The sequence below is a fragment of the Phodopus roborovskii genome, unplaced genomic scaffold (genome assembly GCF_943737965.1).
Source record: "Phodopus roborovskii unplaced genomic scaffold, PHOROB, whole genome shotgun sequence".
NCBI classification, from domain to species: domain Eukaryota; kingdom Metazoa; phylum Chordata; class Mammalia; order Rodentia; family Cricetidae; genus Phodopus; species Phodopus roborovskii.
In genome coordinates this window covers 5767207-5794388 of record NW_026126408.1, presented here as the reverse complement: position 1 = coordinate 5794388, position 27182 = coordinate 5767207, and positions in this window count along the sequence as shown.

The window sequence follows — 27182 nt, the reverse complement described above, 5'->3', positions numbered from 1 at the left end:
TGAAGGGGAAAGGGGCAAGAGCCCCTAAACAAATTTTGAGCATGGGTGAGTGGGGAAGGAGGTAGAAGAAAGAAGATGGGGGAGGAGAACATGAGGGATCAGGAAAATTGAATGGGGAAGAGAGCAAGAAAAATGACACATCAATAGAGGGAGCCATTATAGGTTTAAAGAGATCTGACACTAGGGAATTGTACAGAGATCCACATGGATGACCCCCAATCAGGAATCTAAGCAATAGTGGAGAGGCTACCTTAAATGCCCTTCCCCTATAATGAGATTGATGACTACTTTAAATGCCATCCTAGAGTGTTCATCCAGTAGTTGATGGAAGCAAAAGCAGAGATCCATACCTAAACACTGAGCCAAACTCCTGGGAGGAGTGGTAAGCAAAGCAATGCTGGGAAAATCCACAGAAACAGCTGACTTGAGCAAGTGAGAACTCATGGACCTCAGTCTGACAGCTGTGGAACCAAAATAGGACCAAACCAGGTCCCCGAATATGGTGTCAGCTAGGAGGACTGGGGCAGTCTATGGGGCCTCTGGAAGTGGAACCAGGATGTATCTCTAGTGCACTAATAAACTTGAGGAGCCCATTTCCCATGGAGGGATACTCTCTTAGCCTAGACACAAGGGTGAGAGCTTAGGCCCTGCCCTGGATGATTTGCCAGATTTTGAAGATCCCTCATGGAAGGCCTCACACTTCCTGGGGGAGTGATTGGGGGATGGGATAGGGGGTGTTGGAGGGGAGCTTGGGAGGGAGAGAAAAATGGGATTGATATGTAAAATAAAACTGTTTCTAATGTGTGTGTGTGTGTGTGTGTGTGTGTGTGTGTGTGTGTGTGTGTGTGTGTGTGCGTGTCCCTAAACTTTGTTAGATGAAGCTAGGACCCCAAGTTTAAATGACACTGATGCAAGATTTTTGTTACAGGAAAAAAATTTCAAACTTCCTCTTGGTCTGTCTATAATAAATTGGAATAGTGTCCCCCTCTTTTAAATTGAACTCTATGAGTCAGGTCCTTTGACTTAGCCTTGAATGATGCAGACATGAAAATAAGAGGTGACCAAGGACACAGTCTTTTCCAGTAGAGAGATGAACAAGGGCTGAGAACAAAAATTTTACAACAGACTCTTAGCTCTCAGACAAAGTCTTATTCTTCCTGTGGGGTCCTTGGAAGGACTTCCATCCCTCCCTGGGTATTTCTTGTGGATGATTTTCTTGGAAAATATTCACATCGATCTTTGGTTTATTCCATTGCTTCTCAAAGGAGCCAAAGTTGAAAACTGACCTTGAGCTCAAGTAACTTCTAATGTTTCACATATGGAAACAGAGAGATAAGGCTATGCCTGCACTGCCGAGAAAGAATGATCCTGCCAGGGAGTGTCTCAATAGCTCTACTGATAGTAGCAACAGCTCCAAAGGATGGTCAAATCATTTTTGTTTTCAAATGCTTTCATTTGTATTATGACATAGAATTATCACAGCAAAGCTCTGAGGGTGATGAGCAAATGTTATGTTCTATAATATTCTCAAATGGAAAAATAAGGCTCTAAACTATATGGTTTATCTCCAGTAGTTCACTAGTTAGTTTACCACCAAGTATTGTAGATAACACCAGAACCTCATTCTTCATTTTTAATAATAAAGAAAATGCTAAAGATAAAATTCACCATCACCAACATGCCAAGACATTAAATATTTAAATTTGTATGTTAGTATTATTGTATCTATACACATTTGCACCTAACATAGCAACCTCCATTACAGTTTTGCCCTAAATATTTTAATATTTGCAACAAGAATCTGATCGAATTGTTGCATGATTTTGTAATTTTGTTGCTATTCTTGAAGTGGGGAAAGATAATTTATTTTTTATTCAACTACTCCATTTTTTCTGTGCCCCCACCACCACCACCACACACATTGGGTTGATCATTATTTAAGATATTTAAGACATATTTTAAACTATCAGAGCCTAAAAATTCTAAGTTTGTGTTTGTATCTTTTAAGTCAGCGTTCAAAGTAATCAATGATGTTGATCATCTCATTCTTCTCAAATAAAACTTGCATAGGGCTAACAGTTTCAGTACAAACTACTCCCTGGGACATTTAAAGCTGCCATCTTTAAATTGAATAAGTGTTAAAGAGGACATAACAGTGGGAAAACATTCTCTTTTAAATAGTTGAACAACACATATCTTGTTAATAATAAATATCAAGGTTGTTCATATAGATAAAAAGTTGTCCACATTTGTTTCCTTTAAATTTGGCTTCTTATTAAACAAACAAACAAAGATTTTTTTTTCTCCCTATGGGTTAAAAGCTTAAGTTCTATTCCCCAATTCTGTTTTCTGTTTCTTTCTCATGGAAATTTACTATAATATGGTATAAAATGCTCTACTTATGGTCCATCAGAAATATTTTGTGTAAGAATAAACTTGCAACATTTTTGAATTTTGACTTTTTTTTCTTGGTATCGGTATATTTTATACATAAATGGCAAACACTACTGAGGCTTATTTTAATGGAGGAAGCCTTTTCAGTATTCATAAATACATTTGTAACTTTTTATTTTGGTATTTACCTTCACATATGTGCACACACATGCACATCCACACACATGTACAGGCTGATACTGGGAATTCTTCATTTCAAGAACCATATACTAGCTCCTTAAGCCAGGAAATAACTATATGTGCTTTCAGACTCCCATTGCCCCAGGTAAGCTTGCATTTTTAAGTCATTTAGTTCAATCTACTTCAGTTTTGCAAATTTATTTACAAAGGAGCCACATAGCAAGCTACAACTTTTTCCTATCTTGCATAAATTTGTACTTCTTAGAGTCCATGGATGTTTTGTTTACTTCTGTTTTCTTCGTTGCCTGTGCTATTATGACTAATTCACCCCAACATGTTTCCTCAGTGTTCAGATACATCCAGTTTTCTATCAATTGCATCTTCTTGGAAAACTTTTCTTCCAGAGCTTCTGACTTGCTTCACTTTGGTCCCATTATTCATAAGCCTGTTGCCCCTTTTTTTTTTTTTTTCATCTCAGAATTTATTTTCTCCATCCTTAGTAGTAAGTATAGGCTGCAATATTAACAACAACACTTAGACTTCTTGCTCTAGGAACTGGCCAATATGATGAGCATTCCTTCAGAGAATCCTCTTTTCTTGCAGTGACTTATTGGCTCAGATTTTTCCATCCTACCAATTCACCATATATTGAGACCTTGTGTTCATCCACATCAAACTCCCTCAAATGGAGCATATTCCTTACCTAAGACTACTAGTCTAAAAACAGCACCACCAATTCTATACACAGCACTCACCATGAATTCACGCTTAAATGCAGCAGGATATGGAGATATACAAATTGACTGCATTCAACAAGAAAAAGAAGGGATGCTATAGGAGCTCTGGACATACCTGCAAAATCATCCTCAAAGGCAAGCCACTTGCTAGTGAAATCCCATTTCCTAACTTCTTTCTCATTTTAGTTTTTCATTGGTGCACACCCTAAAGCAGTTTTCGGAGAAAGGGTGATGGACAAGTAAACTTGGATGATGTTGACTTTCCATAGAAGTTCCTCTCTCACTGTCATAGGTAGATGATGTATTGAGAACATAAGTCTAGTTTGGAAAATATTTTGTCTATAATTTTGAACAGTTATCAGGAAAGATTTTCATGCTATTGCTTAGTTTCTGCAGATTCCATGTTATTTCTATTTGTAATCTCTGAAATAATGTTTTTCAAGAAGTCTCAGGACTGCAAATGTTTTTTGGCCACTTGCAATGATATAATATGGGTTTACATCCATTCATTTTATAATACACATGTGATAACATTTAGACATGCTTCATTTTTGCCATTATTTGGAGAGATTTTAATTATTTCTTCACAAATTTAGGCTTTATGTTTATTTTGTGTTTTCATAGTTATAATCTTAGATATTGGTCCTCCTGAGATGATTTACTGACATTCTTATTTTTCTCTTCTTGCTTTAATTTTTTTCTTGCTTTAATTTCTATATTTATTCTATGAACTTTTTAATTTCAACCACTGTATTCTATCAGCTTTTAAATTTCATTGCCCTTTTCTTCAAGTAATAACATCTCTTTCTTGTCATGCTTTTCTTACATTATAAATGTAAATTCTATTATTTTAGTTTCTTAGGAGATTGTGTGTGTGTGTGTGTGTGTGTGTGTGTGTGTGTCTGTCTGTCTGTCTGTCTGTCTACATATATACTATATAAGTAAACTATATATATATATATATATATATATATATATATATGCTTTCTTTCTATACATAATCTACTCCATACACACACCACTTATTTATTTTAGTTTCTAGCATAAGTTACAAATTTTGCTAAAATACCAAAGATTAGCCAAACTTGAGGTACACCTCTATAATCACAGCCCTAAGAAGGCTGAGGCAGACAGAGTAAGAATTCAAACTCACCCTTAGCTATCCAGTATGCTTGAAGCCACCCTTGGCTAAAAGGGACTCTCTCTTAAATATAGCACCAGAATACCAGATCATTTGTTGTCTGTTTAAGAGGAGTTTTATGAAGACTGATCAGAAGCGACTATACTTGATGACTTGGTGAGCTTTACCTGAACATGTAATCTACTGGAACATTTTTCCTGATGAAAATTCTGATAGGTTGTTTTATATTTTTATTGTTCATTATATAAACTCTGCAAAGAAAAACCTTGTAGTTTATTAAGGAAAATGTAAGCAAGGTCCCTAGACTTATGAAGGCAGTGTGGGTGAGGAAGTATACAGCAACACGTTCCATATGCAAACTGATGAAGTTTCCCAGTTTGCAGTAAGAGTTTCTTCCCATTAAAATATGTTTGATATGTTAGCCAGGTGTTGGTGGTACATACCTTTAATACCAGCACTTGGGAGGCAGAGGCAGAGGCAGGTGAATCTCTGTGAGTTCAAGGCCAGCCTGGTTTGCTGAGCAAGTTCCAAGACAGGCTCCATAGAAATACAGAAAAACCCTGTCTCAAAATAACAACAACAACAACAAATGTTTGATATTCTAAATCCACAGGCTGGAGTTTACCTCTTTGGAAATTAACTTTCCAGTGTCTTGAGGAGGGATGTGAGTTCCTTTAGCTTTTGAAAGAAAGAAAGAATGTGATGGAATAGAATATTAAGATACAATACCTATCAACATCTCCTGTTTTCAACATTTCCAGCATACCCTCCTCTCTATTCCAGAAGAGCAGTACTGATAATTTCTAAGCTTCTTAAGAAGATCTCGGGCAGATTATATGGCTATGTAATTTCCTCTGCAGCTGACTTAGAACTCTTGCTTCCTCAGGTAGTGTATGTGTCTACACTCTTCCCCTGTTTCCATCTTTCAAAACTTCTATGAATTTTCCATTTCTCAGTTTCTCCATAAATTTATAATTTTATGCTTAGTAAAACCTCATATTCAGTGGAACTCATGAAGAGTGAAAGTAATTGGCCAATTCTTGATTAGGAACCCAGAAATATTTTATATAACTCTCATTTTCCAAATGGTATTTTCTCAAAGCTTCATTGAATCAATAATAATCCCATTTTTCTTGTTATGACTATTTCTTGAAGAAAATACATTAATCTTATTTCTACATTTCATAATCTAAGTAGCCAAACCACTTCACTCACTTTCGTGACTGATTCTTTTTTCTGTTTTATAATACACTTTCACATTCTAGCTACTCTCCACAGGCCAGTGTTTTGTGTGTCATGCATTGTCACTTCAGCTAACCTGTATAAGCAGAGCACCGTTAAGATTCACCATGAAAGCAACATGCCAACAATACTGCTAAAATTCCATTCCAATTTTATCAATCACTCCTCGTCTATTTATGAGAGCTAGAACTGTCTCTAAAGATTAAGCATCACATGATCATTTTAGCCTGGTCTTCCAACAAGAACCTCGAAGGTACATAGAACCAGACCCATGTTTCCATGATGCATTTACCTTTAACTGACATTTGTGCAACTTTGAATTTCATGGAGGTAACTGTTTCAGAATAGCAAAGGCAGTTTCTTACACAGAGTTTTAGCGAACTTGGTAATATATCCTTAGTAGAGTGAAGATTTTAAAAGAGTACTTTGGCAAATTCTGAGGAATATAAGAACTATACGATGTCATTTTTAACTCTCTGGGCTTTCCGCTGTGTATATTTCTAAATATTCACTCCTTAGAAGATCTTCTATGCTGTTGAGATGAATTACAAAAAGATCAGCTACACTGATCTTCATGATACCAAGAGTAAATTATGTTACTTATATACACAGAATTGCTTTTCCCCACATATAGATTTATTCAGAACATTGCACTTTTATTGCATCTCTACTTTCATTATATCTGAGAAATAAATCAGTCACATAATCATCTTTGAATTATATCTAACACAAATATTCTTATACCGAATTACTACTATACTTTTGCAATGATTCCCAGATGTTAAAACTTATTATCTGTAGCAATTATAGCAGTAAGGATTGACCAGAATATGGACTGATGGTTACACAACAGCATAACCTACATGCTTCAATTTAGATGGTAAGAAGGAAGATCAATTACAACTGTGGAAAGAATTATGAGATGGAGTGATTCTGTGTTTGTGAGAAATACGTGAACATGGCACTCCTGGGGATGATAATTCAATTATTCCTAAAAGAAGTTTGTACTAGCTTTAAACTGTTTTATTTTATATTCTAGGTTGTTTGTCTCTTACAGATTGATTGTGTGATTTTTGGCTTTCCTCATGATCACTCAGAAACATTCAAACAGTGGTGTGAACTTATTGGAACATTCCTCTCCTAATCTCACTGGAAAAGTATAAAGTTTTAAATGACCTATTTATGGTTCTCAAAAATTTGATTTAGGGTGGGAAATATTGGACTAAGCTCCTTTTTTGTAGTCAAAAGCACATACCAAAGAGAAGATAGTCTTGAAAAATTAGAAACATAGGGTCCAAAAGTGAAATAGAATCCAAATGCTGGTTGAGGGACAGGCAGAGACAAGATTCTCTCCCAAGATTTCACTTCCACCAAGAGTCTCTTGGAGGGCATTTGTTTACAGAACTACAACTCATTCCAATAGGTGGCCTCTATAATGTTACTAGGGCAAAGTAAAAAATCAAGATGATACTGAAAAATGGACCATTTTTCTCCTCCAGAAATAGGACTTCCCTCAACGCCAGCTGTTTGATTTCGTTGACTTCGAAGACTGTCATCAGAGGATGAGTAACAAGAATCTTTCCATGTTAAAGTTTTAAATTCTTTCCTTTTGGCTTTCTCATAGGAGGCATCCAAGAACAATACACATCCCGATTACCCTTTGGGCAATGGGACCAAACCTTTATAGCCCTCCCCTTCAGGAAATGGTCTTCTCAAATTCCTTACTCAGTCTTTCATTTGTGATTGCGTGAATTTGCCTGATTAGAAGAAAGAAAAAAAATATATTTAGGTTTTCTTAGTGTTTATCATGTAAAGAAATACTAGATTTCTTAATAAATAAAAGAATACCATAGATGAATGATGCATCCGTTTTCATGCCATGGTCATTTTCCTAGCTTCTACAATAGGACCTGTGTGAGTATGCCTGTCATTGTCTGGCTCTGTTAATGCAGTTATTTGGTGCAACTGAAGAAGGAAGATCTGGGCCAGCTAATTTTGCTCAGAGCAAATGTCAGTGGTGTGTTAAACGTCTCCGTCATAAGGCGTTTGCCAACAAATAATATTATTTATCTCTCATAAAAGATTAGGGAGAGAGAGATCGGGTAATGAGGAAAGACAGACATGGGTGTGTATGAGTCAATTTTTGGAAATGTCTGAATAAATACTAATCAAACTAATGGCAACTAGAAGGAAACACCCTAACGACCTTGGAGCAGCAATGCTTTAGAACAAACATAAGTTGAGTCTTAAATTTCAGTGTCTTAATCCTGGACTTATAAATCCACAGACAAATACACGCTTTTTTTTTTTCAATCACTTGTGGAATAGCAATATGAATCAATGAATACAAAGGAATTAGAAATGGATTACAAGAGGTAATTCCACTTCAGCAAAGACCTTAACACTCAACACTGACCCCTCACACGGTCTCTTGGTAGCAGAAGGAGGAACACTTTACCCTATAGGGTTTCCCATTTGGCAGTGTGGTTTAGGAAAGATTATTTTTAAGTCAGTTTCTGTCATACATTTTTAGTAGCACAAGTAATCAGTGAATCTTATTGCTAATTCAAAGACACCTATCCTAGTGTCTTTGTTACCCTATATATGAAATAGAAAAGATATTGTGCTCCATTGCTCACCAATGAAGTTAAATGAAACAAAAGTATGAGATGATATCTGTTCACTTAAAACACAGCAAATGTCGATGGGACAGTCATACATGATCCATTTCTGCATCATTCATATAAATGTGCATGTTAGAACTCCAACACCTATAGAATTTATTGATATAAACCTCCTAAAAGACAAATTGTTTAAACAGCAATGACATTTTTACTGACTTAACACTTCTTCATATGGGAACTTCTAAGAAAATAATAGTGTTTGAACAAAATTTCATTCACAAATGTGTTCGCTGCATTGCCATTATACTATCCAGACAAATGAGTTGAGGCCTAATGTCTAGTAACACAAAAGTGCAAATGTGTGACAGCTATGATGGAATGTTAAATGAAATAAACTTGGGGAATGCTCATATTAGGTCAGAAACACAAAAATTTAAATATGTTGGGATCCAACATACAGCTCATGTATGTTTATGTATATTCAAAGTTATGTACATTGACTCTAAAATATGAAAATATAACTTAAATTATTAACTATTTTTATATCACACACACACACTCTGTGTGTGTGTGTGCCTTTGTAATACCAAACAACACAATAATTATAGAATTAGACTATCATCCTTCATTGATGTCTAATAAATTTAGAGATCCAGAAACTGATCATAGTGGTAGCCATAATTCAAATATTATTCTCCTTATTTCCGACATTGGGACATGCTTATGATTATGTTATAGTACACAGAAAAGAAATGCTTAAAGATGCTCAAAGAAAGATATGCTCCAGGTGGCTCTAAGAGGAATCAACTGAATTTAGAAACTCTATGAGTTTCAGAAAGAGAGGTCATAGAGAAACAAGACATAATAGGTTTGAGAACATATGGAAATACATTGGAATGAACTCTAGTTTAAGCACAATTTAAATCAACAAGCAGCCCAGGGATATAAAGAGAGCTGGGATACAGCTGAAGTGGTAAAGTGTTTGTCTAGCATGAAGAAGAAACTGGATTTATTCTTAGCAGTCTATAAACTGGGAAGGTTGGGACACACCTATATCCCAGTGCTCTAGAGGGGAAGGCAGTAATCCAGGCTCTTTGGCTATACAGCAAGTTTAGGCCAGCCTGACCTCTGTGAGGGGCTGTCTCAAAAGAAAAATAAGTAAAGACATAGGGAGCTGACTTAAATCAATGCATCTGGTACAAAATGCCATCTGGAGACAGTTAGAAGACTTCTGTGTGTGGAGATGTGAGCATAAGGGATTGTAGCAAACTTAAGGTCACTGGGTGAAATAGCAAAAACCAACCATTCCTCTAACTATTCTCAACAATCATCACAGACACTTCTGTGGGAAGGAGAGATGTCTTCCCTCAGAATGCAGTTCATCAACACATACCAAACAGGTGTCCTGCAATTCAAACCAGTTCCTCCATTAACTGTACTTAGAAAGATTCTTCAGCTCAAGGACTTTTTCCCACATTACTGGTATCCACTTCCAACATGAATCACAAACTACAGGTTCCCAAGTTCCTTGTGTCTTAGTTATAAACATCAGGTTCCTGCAACTCTCCTACAAATTCAATAGCTAGAGGAGCTCACAGAACCTGGGAAAAGCGCTCACTATTGAGGACTGAGTGCAAAAGGTATCTTCTTGAGGACAGACAGTTTACTGTTAGGTTTTACATTTTACTAGTTTTTATTGTACATGTCTAATGTACAATATGATTTGCTAAATACACACATGTAGTGAAATAACTGCATTAAAGAAATGAACATATCCAATGTTACATGACTACCTTTATATGAGTATAGTAAAAGAACCCACAATCAATGTCCTTAGCAAATTTTGAGAATAAAAGACAATATTATTAATTGTCATTTTGCACAACAGTTCTTTGGACTCAATTGCGCTGCATGATAGTAGTCTTGTGTCATAATATAAATTTTGTTTCCTAGCCCTGTCCTCCTGGGCAACCACCATTCTGGCCTATTTCTATGTATTCATCCTTTTTAGTTATTCTAGATTTCATATAGGAGTGAGATCAAGTAGTACCGTGTACCTATGACTGACTTGTTTAACCTAGTATAATGTGCTTCAAATTCATTATTTTGCAAAAATGGTAATAGCTTTTTGTCTACTCATCCATCAATGTACACCTAAGTTTCTACCTCTTCTTAACCTTGGAAATTAAGGGGAAAAAATGCTGCAATGCAGGGGTATAGTTATTTTAACAGCTGCTGATTTCATTTTTTTTTGTATCGATTCCCAATAATGGTGTTATTGGATCAGTTACACTTTTTTTTTTTAATTTTTACCCTCATTAGCACATGTTGTGGAAACATTACTGCAGTTTTCATTTTTTCACTTCCATGATAATCAATTATGTTGGCTACCTTAAAGAATTGTGTTAGATAATTTTAAATGTTCTCAGGAAAACTTACTTTCTCTGTGAAATTAAGACCATTTTTTATATTAATGATACATTGTTTGTGCAAGTTCCTTTGTATTACAAAAATTAATTCCTTATTGAATATTTGAACTTATAAAAATTTGTTCCCATTCCATAGACTGTCTTTTGACTGTGGTGACTTTCTTTCCTTTTCTGTGTAGACACTTAAGTATAATCTATTCCCACTCCATGATTTTAATTTTGTTGTGCAAGTTCTTGATATAATTTCTAAAACAAAAACCTTTGTCAAAGTCAGTGTCCAGGAGCTTTTCTTCTGTTTGCTCTGAGTTTTACAGTGTCATATCATGTAGGTGTTGGCTATATTTGAACTTTATTTTTATGGATGATATATAATAAGGGTTTAGATAATTTTACATGTGAATCTTCAGTTTTCCTAACACCTTTTATTGAAGATTCTTTACTTATTTGTGTATCTAACTGAAAATTAGTGAACCATGTATTCTTGAGAATATGAACTTTCTACTCTGTGAAATTAGTCTAAATGTTTTTTGTTAGTCTAATTTAAACGGTATAAATGAACTTTGTAAGAAGACATACAACCAATAAACCAGATGAAAGTCAAGGATTTGAAAGACAAAATAAATAACCCATGGCCAGGTTGAACCAGCATGCTACCAGATTGCTAACTTTGTATGAAAAACTATGAGAATTTGTGTATTCTGTCTGATGTGTCACCCTTGCTGCCATGATCATGATTGCTTCCAAAATACAGGTGTGTGTTGCCCTCACTCAAGTGATCCCTAAACTGGAAAATGTACCGTAGCCATTTTCAGGTAAAAATATACCCAGAAGCCCTTTAGCTAGGCACTCTTTTCAGACTACATTCTCATTGTGTGTGGTTATGAGACTGGATATAGCTCAATAGTATTTCTTGCCTTTCCAGAATATGTGGCGCATACTTATTTAGACACATACACATAAACATAAATAAATCTTTAAACTAAGTCTTTGCCTAGACTGAGGAGGATGGAAGGCCTCAGATGTTTGGAGAAGGTCAGAATTTTCTAGAAGGAAAGTCAGGTCAGGCTCTGTACCGGGTGACAGGAATTGGGATAAGTAAGTATGTGAACTCACACAAAAAAGGAGAGTTCCAGCTTAAAATAGAGTGTGTCCACAGTCAGGCATTATGGAAACTGCCGGTTGGATAAATGCTAAGAAGCAGCTGACTGTTGCCCACGGTTTGCACCATTAGCACTGACACCTCATTTCATTATTTGTCATCTATTGAGGAACTCCAAAACTACAGCTTCACAGCTGCTCCCCTTTACCACTGGACCCCTGAGTGTGAAAAGGGAATTTGAAGTTATAGTTTGAAATGTGTGCAAAATTCCTCTTGTAAAATTATATTATTTCCAGAAGTTTCAAATTGTTATAATTTGGCTTTCAACTCACAGGGAAAGGAGGGCAATGAGAAACTAAGATCCTATGGACCCAAACTGTCTAGCTAGGTTCCAGATGCCTCACAATGAAAAGCAATAAAAGCCTTTATACAGGCAATAGGAGCTTGTAGCCTGGTTGACACTGGCCACTCTAAGGCACATAGGATGAATGAAGAAACTAACAATCCCATACTAATATGTAATCAAACTTTGCTGGGCAAGAAATTCCCCAAGCCCTTCTAATCCCAGAGGTACAAGTCACTGTGATTAAATTTCTCTAGCATATTTTATAGGTTTATCAAAACAGTACCAGCAAGAACCTGAAAGATAACACTGTAACACTGTAGCAATTGCTGTTCTTCCAATGGACAGGACTTTGTTTCCCAGAATCCATAAGAGGTGCCTCACAACCACCTACAGCTTCAAGGGATATGACGCTCTCTTCTGACCCCTGCAGCGTCTTGAACACATCACACATACACACACACACACACACACACACACACACACACACACACACACACACACACAGGGGTGGGGGAAGGACAGAGAGAGAGAGAGAGAGACCCATTTAAAAGCCAACAACAAATAACAATAGCAAGAAACACAAGTCAGAAGATTTGGATTTCTCCAAACATTTATAACCCAAATAAAATCTTAGCTTCCTTTCATGATTATGACTTGCTGGATAATTAATATCCATTTCTGAGTCTATATTCTGTGTGCTTGATCAATATTTATCTTAAAGCACTTCTTAAATACCAAATATCCCAAGCTATGTGTACCTGGGCATATGTTTTATACCAGGCACAACATTCTTGGTAGAATACAAAGAAACATGTAAGGTGCTAGAGAAATGGCTCAATGGTTATGAGTTCTGGCTGCTCTTCCAGAGGACCTTAGTTTAATTCCCACCACCCACATGGCATTTCATGACTTTCTGTAACTCTAGGCATCCAACAGCCTCACACAGACACAAATGCAGGTAAAAAAAAAGTCAAAACACATAAAAATATTTTTTTACAAAGAAGCTTATGATATCCTTTACTATGGAATAGTTTACAAACTTACAGCTCCTTTCTGAGCCTCAGTTTCCATGTCAATAAATGCAAAAGCTTTATTAAGCTTATATATTTATAGGGTCATTATTAAAATTCATTGATTGCAAGGTATTTGTAGCAAGGATATCAGTGGCAGATTCTGTCTTTCTTTTATGCAATGCACAGAATCAGAAACACATTCATAGAATGAGAGGAATCTTGAAGAGCAGTGGCAGAGCTCACAGACAAAGACTCTTTCAGGTATGGGAGTGCTTAGCCTTCCCCATTTCATACACAGTGTGGACTCATTCCATGATCTACCTCTCTTCCCTTACATTCTTTATCTTCTGAGCACATCACTCCACATCATGACCTCTTGGTGCATGTGTGTTTGCTCTGCCACCATGCTTGTGTGTCATAGTTTCACTAAGTATCTTTGAGGAAGAATTAACCTAAATTACATGGTCACTACTCCTTATGTTGGTAAATGAGAGAAAAAAAGAATAAGTGAGCAGATGGGTGAGAAAAAGTGTTGGATGGATGTGAAACAGGATCTACAAAGAGAGAGAGTAAAAGCATTCAGGAACAGATAGATGGAGAACTATAGATACACACTGCTTTTTTGGAAATGCTCATGTTATTCATAAGAGCTTTGTAATTTTGGTTTACTTATACACTATTGAAAGAACTTTGGATCCCTTAAGCTATGTTCTACAGTCTTCTGTACATTAAAAACAGAAGTGCCCCACATTTAATATGTTCAACAACATTCAAGTTGAAGTAACTTTAGTTTCTATTTTTGCACAATAGTTCTATTATGCCTCAAAATATGAAATTAAGAATATGGTTTATAATTCTTATTTTAAACAATACTTGCATTCTTCCTTATGACTAAAATTATACAAATAGAATGTCTTATATCATTGCTATAAATATAACATACAGGAGGAGGGGGCAACCCATGCATGCACTAGTGAAGACCAGTGGTCCATGTCAGGTGTCTTCCACAGCTGTCATCCACCTTATTTTTTAGAGAGTAACTCTCATTGAACCTGAGCTTATCAGGTGTCTACATTGGCTGGTGAGCAAACCATCCCTACCCTACCCCTATAATCTTTTTGTCTCTGCCTCCCAGAACCGGGATTACAGGCATGCTTTGCCACACATGGACTTCTACATAGATGATGGGGATTCAAACTCATATCATCATCCTTAAGCCCCTGAACCATCTGCCTAGGCCCAACAACATATCATAGGACTGGCACACTAACCTCTACCAGATTATTTAGTAAATAAACTGATCATTATCAATCTTCAATAGAGCTTTTATCTGTCTTTTCCTCAAATAAGACCAACAAACCTCTTTGCATGCTCATGGATTGGCCTTCCCTTCATAAATGATACTTATTCTGCTTCAGTGTGAAATTCATATTCTATAAGAATGGGAATAGACTTGAATTGGAGAAGACAGCATGAACTATGGGTGTGTTTCTAAGGACAAGACATCAATGAGGCAGTGCTTAAAGACAAATCCTAACAATAAAACCTATAGATATAGATATCATTTATAAGATGAAAGGCATTATACTGTTTGATATATTTAATTTTTCAATATGTATTTATTTTTAATACATGATTTACATTCCAAAGATTTCACCCTTTTAAACATCTGTGATTATTTTGAAGTATTTAGCTATTAATATTTCTTCTAGTGACAATTCTCGCTTAAGTTCCAAAGCTTGATTTTTGATTGATCCGTTGTTTCCCTGACATTTTATTGTTTGGGTCTTACTTTTGCAAGTCTTTTTATGTTCTAGGTAAAAACAAATCTTCTGTTAGATATAGAGCTGGCAAGTATTTTCTCTTATTCTGTTGGAGGCCTCTTCACTCAATGAGTTTTGTTTTACAATTGCTTTTAATTGGCTGAAGTTCCATTATCAATTGTTGGTCTTATTTCCTGTAGTATCTTGTAGTTTATCTCACAATTTTTCCTCCAGCACTTTCAGATTTTCAGGTTTTGTTTCCAGGTACCTGATCCATTTGTATTTTTACTTTGTGGAGGGCGAGAGAGAAAGATCTAGTTTTAGTACTCTATACATGGATAACAAGTTTTCCCACACACCATTCATTGAAGAGGCTTTCACTTCTCCAAAGTGTAATCTTGGCCTCTTTAACAAAAATCAAGTGGCTATGGTTATATGGGTTTATATCTTAGAGGGAGATAAGAGAGTGTGCGATGTCACTGTAAATCAGAATGTACTATATGCAAATATAAAGTTGTCAAAGAATAAATTGTATTGATTTAAAACAAGTGGTTCAATATTTAGAATATGTTCATAAGAATGAATAGTCTTCATCACTATGCCTTTGCAAAACACAGTTACCACCCCAAATAGAAACTCGGCAGCATCAGTAATCACTCCCCCAGCTCCTTGTTCCATGAGACTCTGGCAATTATTCATTTCTTTATGAAACCCACAGTTTGCTTTATATTTCATATAAAGGGGCTATGTGCTAATTTGTTTACATTCATTTCATCTTAATTTTTATTCCACACATTATGTAGCAGGTATCTGTGATTCATTGTTTTGTTTTGTGATTGTGAATCATGTTCTACTAAGTATATAGAAAGATATTATTTATCCATTCAGTACTTAAAGGACATTTGGGTTGTTCCCACTTCTTGGCTATTTTGAAAAGTTCAGCTTGAGAATCATGCACAGTTTTACATGGACACATGTTTTGAATTCTCTTGGGTATGAATGTAGGATTGGAACTGCTGAGTGAGATGGAAACTCACTAAATTCACTAAATGGTTTAACATTTAGAGAGACGACCAACTGCCTTCCCAAGTGGCTGCACCATTTTACATTCCCACCGGCCCTGCATGAAGATTTCAAGTTCTCTGCATTATTGTCAACACATGCATCTCATTTTGCTTTATTTAATTTTTGAACAACTCCATGAGATAGATATGATCTCAGTTATTAGAGACCTTATTAGCACACTGCAACTCAAAGAAGTTATGAGACTTGCCCAAATGTCACAGTCCTTTTCGGGTGGGTTAGAACTAAGATTCAAGATAGGAATACAGCTGGCATCTGTGACTTTGAACTTAGTGGTTTCACAGATGCTTTTCTATGGGTAAGCAGTTTACATCTGCATATCGTGGGTAATACTCCTCCTAATCCTGTACTTTTTAGCATAAGAGTCTGGTTTGGCAGTGACCTTGCCTGATGGTATTTTCTGAGTTGTCCTCAACTTAAAATTCACATTGACTTAACAATGTTAATAATGACATTTCCTCTTGTCTGATTTTGGGAAGGGAAAGGTACATTTAAAAGTTGTTTCTATGGAGTATAAACACTGCATGATAATGAAAGACCACTTTCTATGAACACAAATTTTGCTCTAGACCAAGGGCTTTGTATGTTTTATCACATTTAAGCCACTAGACTTCACAAGGCCAACCCTAACATAATACCACATGAGTAATCTGAAGGGTAACAGTGAATCAGTGATTTTTCCAAGGTCATAAATGTCAGAGGCAGATTGGATATCTCAACATCCCTCTCTTAATATCTGTTACTATCATTTGCATCATTTGATAAAATCCAAGCTTATGAAGGTTTTTATTAGTGTGTCAGAGTATAGACAAAGTTAGAACTATTCTAAAATAAAGAGACTATTTATCTAATATGATTTATGGATACTTTTCTTTTCCTATTGTTTTTCAAATTATTCTTTATAATGGTACTAAGTTTCTAGGAAGGGACACACACACACACACATATGGGTACAGGTATTGTGTGTGTGTGTATGATATGAAATGGTGAAAATTTCCATTTCTGAACATAACATTATTCATGTAAATGTAAACTTAAGTGTTTGCATCAGAACATATGCTCACATATCTATCAGGGTTTGGTTTTTTTCAGTGCCTTTGTGCAGGTGGCCAGTTCTTGCAGTCTTCTCCTAACCATAGAATACACCATGTTGAGTAGACCAAAAAAAAAAAAAAAAAAAAAAACCAACAACAACAACAACAAAAAACCAATTTCCTTGGCCCACTAACCCCCTTATTCCTGTTGGTGCCCCATGCTGTTACCTGGGAACTCATCATTCTTCTCTTCTTTCCTCCTTTTATTTCCAGTGCTCCATATAAATGATGAATTGAGGTATAGACAAAGATACAACTTTTGGATTTGCAAACCAATATTTGTGCCTGAAACAGTAACCTCTATGAAGAATACTGGTTCTGTTATTGCTTAATATAAGTTTTTATGGTTTTCTTACACTATGAACCCAGTCTAACAAAAGACAACAGATTTTGGATCCAAGTTATACAACCTGGACTTCATTGCTTAATGGCAAGCAGCAAGGAATGAATGACAGAGTTCTAGCATGATGAACCAAACTCCAGTCTAAGTAAAGCTGCCTGTGGTCCTTGCACACAGATGCAGAACCTGAAAATGAAGCCCACCATGGTTATTTACCCCCTGGTTATATTTGTCCTTGTGCTAAAGTGTCACAGGAATCCTGCTCTGAGGGGCACAGGAACAGAACCTAAGTGTTTCAAAAAGTTTTCTCTTCTTTATAGATGTTGAACTCTCTATAGTTACTCCTAAGACCTACAAAGAAAGTGGTGGGGTAGGGGCAAGGTGAAACAGTTTGTTTGCACAGAATGTCACAGGTCCTGATACTTGTGACCTTCCAAAAGAGAGTATGGATCAAGGAATAGAGAACATAAAACTTGAGTATTGCAGTCATCTATGAGATGGGTACCATATCTCTGATAATGGAGTTGTTAAAACAGAACAGGGTAGAGATTTGGAATGCCAGATAAGGGGTTCTCAGAGAATGTTGGTACTGTTACTTTGACTCCCTCTCAACACCCACTACCACTTGTCTGCTGTATCAATCATGCTGTGGAACATTTCTCTGCTTTCCCAGGCCCTCCTTCCTAATAAACATAACTCTTTCCATACAACAAAATAGCCATTGATGCTTTCTATTCTCACTCATATTTTCTCCTATGTAGTATTACATTCACAAGCTATTTCGCTCTCTTGTCTGGCCTCTGTTGTCTCAGCAGTTCCACTAAGAAATTTACCCTACAAGAAAATCCCCATGCAGAAACCTAATAACACTGATATCTAGCAGCGGCAAAGACCTATGTATGAGTGACTGGCTGGACCCCCAGCCTGTGCTGTCATTCATTTCAAAGCATTTAATTGATTCACAGACGACATCAAAGAATCAAAAAGATCCTGCAGATACAAAGATAGCCATTGTCCCTGGCTTACATCCTACTCAATTCAGCTTCTTTTTGGGCCTCACAAGCTTCAAAATGCCAAAACAGTGCTCCTGACACATCACACCTGCCTCCAGAGAAAAGTCTCACCCCACCAGGCAGGCTGTAGTGGGGGGCCATGTTTCTTGAGTCTGTGGTGCCCAGATGAACTCTTGTTGCTTGGCTGGCTTTTATGGATGTAGCAAAGTCCATTTGGTCTTGTTTTAATAACATCCCAATAAAAGAGCTGGGAAATTAGATGCTAGGAATGACATTTAAATCCTCCATTTCCCTTTGCTGCAATAATGGCTTTCTTGATAATAAAGGAGATAAATTTTATTAAATTATATGAAGTTTTTTCCATTTGAAAGCAATTAAAAAATGCTTTCAGTTCAGAATTACAAAACTATTCCTTCGGATCTGAAGTTGACATTTTTATTGGTAACCTGAGTTATAACATGCTCAGCTCTATGCCCATTCATTGGTCCCTGATACTTCTGCCAACTTTTTATAGTTTTATGTGAAAGTACAGTGTTTAAGCCTCCTTTAAATTCATGAGCCGCCCCTGCTTCTGTAAAAGACTTCTTTCAGTGTCTCAACAATGCACACCAGGGCTGATGTTTATTTAAAAACATCTGCTCCATCCTTTGTGGTATAACATACCAAAGTAGCCTGACATTTTAAAGACTTTTTCTTTACACTTTGTGTCAAACAATGAGAGAATGTAACTACTTCTGTGATGAAAAACTGTTCAGGGCAATTACAAGATGATACAGTAAGTGGACTAAATGGTACCAAAAGTAATCAAAGGGAAATAGTGGGATTAAGGTATGCCAAAAAAAAAAAAAAAAAAAAAAAAAAAAAAAACACTTCCATGGACATTTCCAGCCCCCTAAATACTGGCAGGATTGTGTTCCCTATCCTAGCACTTCCTAGCTGATAAAGAAAATAGACCAATATACCTTTGTTGTTTAATGTTCCAGATAAGGAATTGAATTATTGTATTTTTAAGTTTTTGACAAACCAGAACTAGCAGAAAGGCCACCATCTCCATGTCCCTGGTTTCTATTTTCACCTGGCAGCCAAGGGTAGGCAGGTATGCCTTTAGTGCCACTGGTTCTCTAGAAACCATTTTTTCATAACTCTCTTTCCTTACCAGTGATTTGTTCAATGCAGAAGTCTGTGAGAGATAGAAAAACATGTAAATTTCTATGAAAAAAGTACATATGAATCTGTTAACTATCAGGATTACTACTCAGAAAAGATCCCAATAAACGATAAACCAAACTTGATGATAAAATAGTTGTTTCTAGAAAAAAAAAAAAAACACCAAAAAAGGTACTTTTGATATTTAGAGATGATTCCCATCAGTTAATCAAACACACTATTAATGTACCCTACCCCCACACAGAGTTGATTGGGGTTATAGACTATATAGAAATAACTTTCAGTAAAGCCTTTGTTGATAACAGAGCCCAAATCCCAAATAACTCCAGAAAGCATTACTGTACAGTTTGAGGCAAAGAAGATACTTCAAGGACAGGAAGTTAAAGATGGTGGCTTCAAGGAAGGCTATGTGACAGCCACAGTGTGCTCACTGTAGAAGAAAGCATGGCCAGAGTACTTCCCTACTGCTGAAAATTTACTGGGGTCACTAAAGCACAAAGCTCTGGTACTCAAAGAAAACCTTAAAACACCCTTTTCTGCCCTGATCATGAGGGCTTCATGTTAGTTCTCTGTACAAATTTACCAAAGCCCCCTTCAAATGACACATGAGGAATGCTTTTAAGCCACATGGTTAGCCATCATGAATTAAAACAACTGCTCACACCATGTATGACAACCCACAACTATACTCAGATGAATTTTCAACAAGCAGCTAAACATAGACGGTCTTAGAAATGTAAAGTAGACGTGACGGGGAAATGTTATTTGTGACCTTTGATTATTGCAACTCACTTTCAACAATAAATCTCCCTTTTGACCACTGCAGTCTACCTTGTGAGTGAGCAGGATGCCTTTGACTGCAGTCTTTATTAGCTTAGCAAATGGAGTGACTTGTGAGCCCCTGTCACGAGGCTGACTCTGTTACAAAGTGTGAAGGGAATTTCCACCCAGCCATGGACAAGAAGGTACCACAATGCCGAAATACATCTGTTTTATGAGTATCCAATGACCATGTTTTATCAAAAATCAGAATTATATGGCTTTATATGATGCCAGCCTGTTCCAGACCCCTCAAGTCACCACACATGACAAACTTTCTTTCACTCTAAAATCAAAGGAAACAAAGAACTGAAATACCACCTTTGAGCCATGAAACCGTCATAACCACCTATATTTCTTTGCTTGTCTTCAAGGTAACTCTTACCTTTTCTTATTTTCTCCTTGATCTACTTCCAGAGAAGAAGAGTTGAGGGTTCTTGTTCCCACATCAACCAAACCAAATGTTTCCATGGCTGCCAATAGATACATGCTCTTTGTGTAATATTTTTCCTGACCTATTTATCTGTTTGCATACATCACAATTTCTAAGTGTACACGCGCGCGCACACACACACACACACACACACACACATACACACACACACACAATTCCTTTTGCTGTCTAAATCATCCCTAGGATGTAGAGCTACATTCTTCAGGCCTTGATTTGATCACACTAAGATAAGAAGCCCATCTTTTATTAATTTTGATCCCATTTCCACTTTTGATCAATTTTTCTTTTATTGAAAATAGATTATTCCATGCAAAAAATCCTGATTATGGTTTCTCCTCCCTCTACTCCACCCAGTTTCTCTCCATATCCTCTCCCATCCCGATCCACCCCCTTTCTATAGCTCATTAGAAAACAGACATCTAAGGGATAATATAGAATATAATATTTATTACAATATAATGATAGAATAAAAACAAATAATTGGAATAGAGCAAAACAAACTCATGAAAGAAAAGAGCACAAGAAAAGGCAAAAGAACAGATATAGACTCATGTGCACACCCAGGAATACCAGAAAAACACAAACTCAGAAGATATAATATATACTTTAAAAACTAACAACATATTTTTTCAAAGAGAGAGAAATTAAAATTAAAAAGTAAAAGAAGACAAAACTTTTCAAGAAAGAAGCCCCAACATGATATGAGAGAAGGGACTTCCAAAGATACTGTTGAGTTCATTTTCTTTTGGCCATCACTGCTGCACCCACAGACTACCCTTAAGAGTAGTTTCTTTCTCTAGTGAGATTCCCTTAGAGTAAACTCAATTTTCATTTTCAAGTTGATATTTACTAGCGATAGCTTCAGGATTAGAGATGGAAGCATGTGTCTACTTTACTATACTTTATACTTTAGCTATTTGGTCCCATCTGCTGTAGACACAAGACTGCTGACTCAGTCTCTGTGTTGTTCATATGTGTGTCTGTCCTTTGTATTTAGAAGGCCTTGTTTCTTTCATGTCCTTCATGCCCTCTGGCTCTTATATTCTTTCCAACCCCTCTTCTGAAGGCTTCCTTGACTCCTGAGTGGAGGGATTTGATGGCAACATCTCATTTAGAGCTGAGTGTTCCAAGGACACACACTCTGCATATTATCTGCCCATGGGTCTCTCTATTTATTCTTATGTGCTGTAGGAGGAAACTTTTCTGATGATGGCACTGATATAGGAGTATAGTAGACTGTCATAAGAAGTCATTTAATTGCTAGGACAGTAGTATTTGATTTTATCCTAGATCCATGCGCTGTCTAGTCTCAAATTCTTGGTCAGCCATGCAAAATTGCATATATTTCCATGGCATGAAGTGAGCTTAAATAAAATCAGATATTGCTTGGTTACTCCCATCAGCTTTATGTCTCCATTGCCCCAACACATTTTGCTTGAAAGACACCATTGTACACCAAAGGGTTTGGGGCTCATTTGGTGTTTATGTTTCTCCTTTTGTAGCATTCAGAGTACCTTCCTGTACCAAAGATGCTAGCATATGGGGATGACAATTACATGTAAGCACCAGACCAACTTTTCCATGTTTAGTAAGTTGTGTAGTTGTTGTCTTCAGCAATGAAGCTTCTTGCCACCAGTTTGTGGAAATTTAGTCTTGGCAAAAGCCTGGGTTATTTGGGGATTCCGATGGGAACTTTTGGGCCAACAACTCCATTAGATGTAATCCAATTTTGGTACTGGAAGCTTCATTTGGTGACAAGAGATGCCCAGTTAGGGCTCCATGTCCTCCATGATATGTCTGTTTATTTAGATCACCTTTATATATGAATATATTTTAGGAAGCCTCTACTAAATAGCACATATTTATATTTAGATATGTATTTTTATAATAAACACAATAACACTTAACAATTTAGAGTCATGAAGTGTCATAATCCTAAATTCTCATGATCAAAATCCTCTGGGGGCTTCCTGAAATCCCCTCACATGATACTGAATGGCCTTTGCCACCAGTATTTTCTTTGTATTCTTTAGCTTCCTCTTCCATCTCCTTTCCCTGTTGTGGCATGGTGTGACTTTCCATTCCTTAAGGCCACTAATCACTTTGTCCTTGTTGCTTCTGTTATGTCTGCAATGATCATCTTCTAAGTATATGCCCAGCTAACACATGACACTAACCAGGTCATCTGCTTGTATGACATCTTATATGGAGAGTTTTTCTCTTGTTATCTTACTGAAGGAGAAAACCTCAACTCTCTATGGTTCTGTGTGTCTAGTATACTCTTCACAGTCCCTACTATAGCATCTGACCTGCTATCTCTACTATTCATTCATATGTTTATTATCCTTCTATCTTAGAAGTATCAAGTCTTAATGGGGAGGATTATGTGTTATACACTGCCTAAGAGTATGACTTGCATAATTATCCTATATTAATAATGGACTCAACAAATAAAAGAATGTTAAAACTAAATGTCATAAATACTACCAAATTAAGTTGAATTAAACACTAGCACATCAATATTTCAGGCATTCTATTAAAGTTTGGATTCATTTAGAGATTTAGATATTTACAAACTATCACTCAGCCCCCAAGATGTACCTATGGTTGATGACACAAAATTTCTGCATATTAAAGTAAACCTTAACTAGCTACCATCTTCGTCTTCATGCATGTGTGATTTTTACAGGGGAAAATAAAACAGAAAAGACATGTTAACCATCACACGTAATAACAAAAAAGAAATATGTGGTAGAGAGTTTAGGGAATAGTAATCTGCTTATATGTGATTGGTGAGTTAAAAAACAGGCAAGAAGGCAGGTGTGGAGCCAACTAAACAAAACTAAGGCAGGAAGATGGAGTGTTCCAGACCAGCTTGGTCTGCCTAAATAAAATCAAAAGCCAAGAAAAATAAAACAAAGTCCTTGAAATGTCTTAGGGGAAATATGACAGGTGAAAACATGTAAGTAGAGTAAACCATTTGCTTCTTATAACAGACATGTCTGAGAGTGATAAGAAAGTCAAGACAAGGAACACCAAACCACTGATCCAGTACAAAAGGAACATACACTGCATTTTAAAAGTGTGTTACTTATGTTTTCCCCAAGTTTAACTCAGTGGGCATATTTGCTTCCTGGCCTCCTAAGTACATTGAGAAAGAAACTTGAGTGGCTGAAGAGAAGGTACAGTACTTAACATTTGTTGCTCTTGAAAAGGACCAGAGTTTGTTTCTCAGAATCCAAGTCAAAAGACTCACAACTCTAAATAACTCCAGATACAAAGTATCCAATGTCCTCTTCTTGTCTCCTTGTTCACTCACTTTCATCTGTATATACCCATACACATATAACATAATCAAAATTAAATAAAATATTAGAAAGAAGCTTAGCTCAAAAGGATACCATGCTTGGTTTCTGCCCTCAAACATTCTGTGAGAATCATGGAGAGGAAGGGTATATGAGTAGAAAAAGAAATGATCTGGTGTGGTTAGAGGACATTTATGAAATCAAGTGACTATTTCCTCTAATGTTTTCTGTCTATTCACAACTATAGATAGCTAGCAAAACCTTCATTTCCCCCTTTAATATTTTACTGAATGGACACAAATCATGTAGGAAGATCTTCTATGGTCTAATTATTTTTGGTTGTTTTGTTTTGGTTTTGGTTTGGGGTTTTGTTTGTTTAGCAAGTTAGTTCAATCATCAGCAAATATTTTAAAAGTAAGCAATAAGTAACATGGGTATTGATTATTTACAAAATATAATCCTTTTGACTATCACTTTATTTTTTCACTTAAACTTTGGCTGTTAACTAGATAATCAAGAGATTTATTTGCATTGGTCACCAGCCAGCCAGAAATATTTAAATACCACGCTTGGAAGTAAGGATTATCTAACCATTCTCAAGCTCTTATAATAAAACATTTATCATAACCCATTAATCCATTAGGACTTAGTTTCCATCCCATCCTTTCACTAACACCTTGCTTTGAACATAGTCAAGTTTGGCTGAAATTTTCCTTTTTATCATATATCATAATTACAAAATGGGATACACTAAAGTTGAATTCCAAAATCCCTGCACTCTGCTTGAACTTGGCACTCAGAAACTCAGCTAGTCATTCCAGGGCTGGGATGTATCCAGGCTCAAGTCCTGAGATTGCACTTGGATCATGGGGTAAAAGTCAACAGGAAAAGTGTCTGGGTATGTTATTACCTCATAGAGATATTAAATTGGGCTTTAAATGCATCTGGCACTATTCTGGTGCCTAAAGTGCAGGACTAAGAGAGCCACTCCCCCTTTCCCCATAACTCCTACACTAACCATTCTGCCTTGTGAACACCTGTCACTGCAAACAAGACACCCTGCATGTGAGCTATGTTTTATTATATCAACACATATCTTCAGGTTCTAGTTCTAGAGCAAATGATATTCACTCATATATTAAATATATTTAAAGGAAACAATGTAATTGGACAAATGCATCAAATCAGGATTTTGGTGATGCTCAAAGTATTTAGTTTTGCATAAAGAGAAGCAAGGAGGAAACACAGGATCATTAGTCTAAAAATAAAGGTATTTGTTTTATTAATGGATATGTCATAATTCAATAAAATTGTTACTGTAGTTTGTCTAATTCAGGCTATAAAGCTCAAGTTAGCATTTATGAATCCATTTTGTAAATTATAAGGCAGCAGGTATAGAGGCCATTGTTTTAATAATTGGGGGAGTAGGCATGATGTTATAATATATTAAGAGCTGTGCCTATATTTGTGCTGCCTCTTGGGGAAAATCTAAGGATGTAGTATATGGATCCAATGTAAACTAAACAGGTGCATGACAGCAGTTCTAGAGACAAAGAAATGGAGGTCTTTGAGATCTGGTAATTTATCCCAGGTAACATTAGTACCCTGTGGCAAGAGCTGATACTTAGTCTGGAATTTACTTGCAAAAGAGTCACCAGTAAAAGCTTGCTTATCCTGATAATATTTACAACAGCTGATCTATAGAATAAGCCTTGGTAATCGTTGCTGATGAATGGATACAGAAAATGTGTTGTATATACATAGAAGAATATTATTCAGACATAAAAGAGAAAAGTCATGCCATTTGCAAGAACATGGATAAACTGTGAGACCACATGTGGACAAAACCAGAACTAGAAATGCAGCTATCATGTATCTTCTCTCACCTAAGGATTCTGGAAAATAAATATCATGAAAGCTAAGCTGAAATCTGTAGAGAAAAGAATTGGAGCAGAGTGAAGGACAATGAGGGAGAATGATAAAAGGAAATTGAACATATTCAAGGCATGTTAAACACACATAAGAAATGTCATGATAAAACCCAGTATTATGTATGTTAGTATATGATTTATTTGAAGTAACAAATTGTTCTTCAATTGGATACACTGTTTCTAAGCCCCAAATTCTTTAAGAGGTTAATGTACCTGCCCCTATGGTAATGGCCATGAAGAATACTAAAAAAGAAAAACCAGGTACAGGAAACAATTTCCCCACAGAGGAAAATCATAATCAACTTTATGGAGGATGAACATTAGAGGAAATGCCCTGTGGACATCATAGAGAACTTCAGATTTCCTTGACCCATATTAATTTCTCAGATATACTTAGTACTTTTGGGTATTTTAATTATTTATTTTTAATTATTGTGGATGTGTATGTACTTTTTGGTGTGGCTTTGTGCGTGTCTGCATGCAGGTTCCCATGCATGTGTATGCAACAGATGTCTTACCTCCATTCTCCATTGTTCTCTACCTTTCTTCTTTAAAACAGAAGGTCTCTCTATAATCGTTCTTTCTTTCTTTCTTTCTTTCTTTCTTTTTTTTTTTCGAGGTTGATAATAGTGCTGCATAGCACAATTTATAGGAAAAATATTATACATTTATAGGGTATAATAGGATGCTGATACACACACACACACACACGAATTGCACATTGCAAAATGGTATGTCATTTTCAAAACCAAGCATGCCTAATAATAAAAATGGCAAAATCACCTTGTCAGTGGAGATAGAGTGGCCACTGGGGGACAGTTTTATGCTTTTCTTTGCTTTCTCATCTGTGAAGACAGGTTATCCACAAGACGTCAATCCCTTCAGCACTCACCGAATCAGTTCCATTTGGAAATATCATACAGGAGCAAATTTAAGTTTAGATCCATCAGAACATAAGTTACTCAAAATGTATGAGGATTATATATAATGAGTAGCAACTCTTTCAAA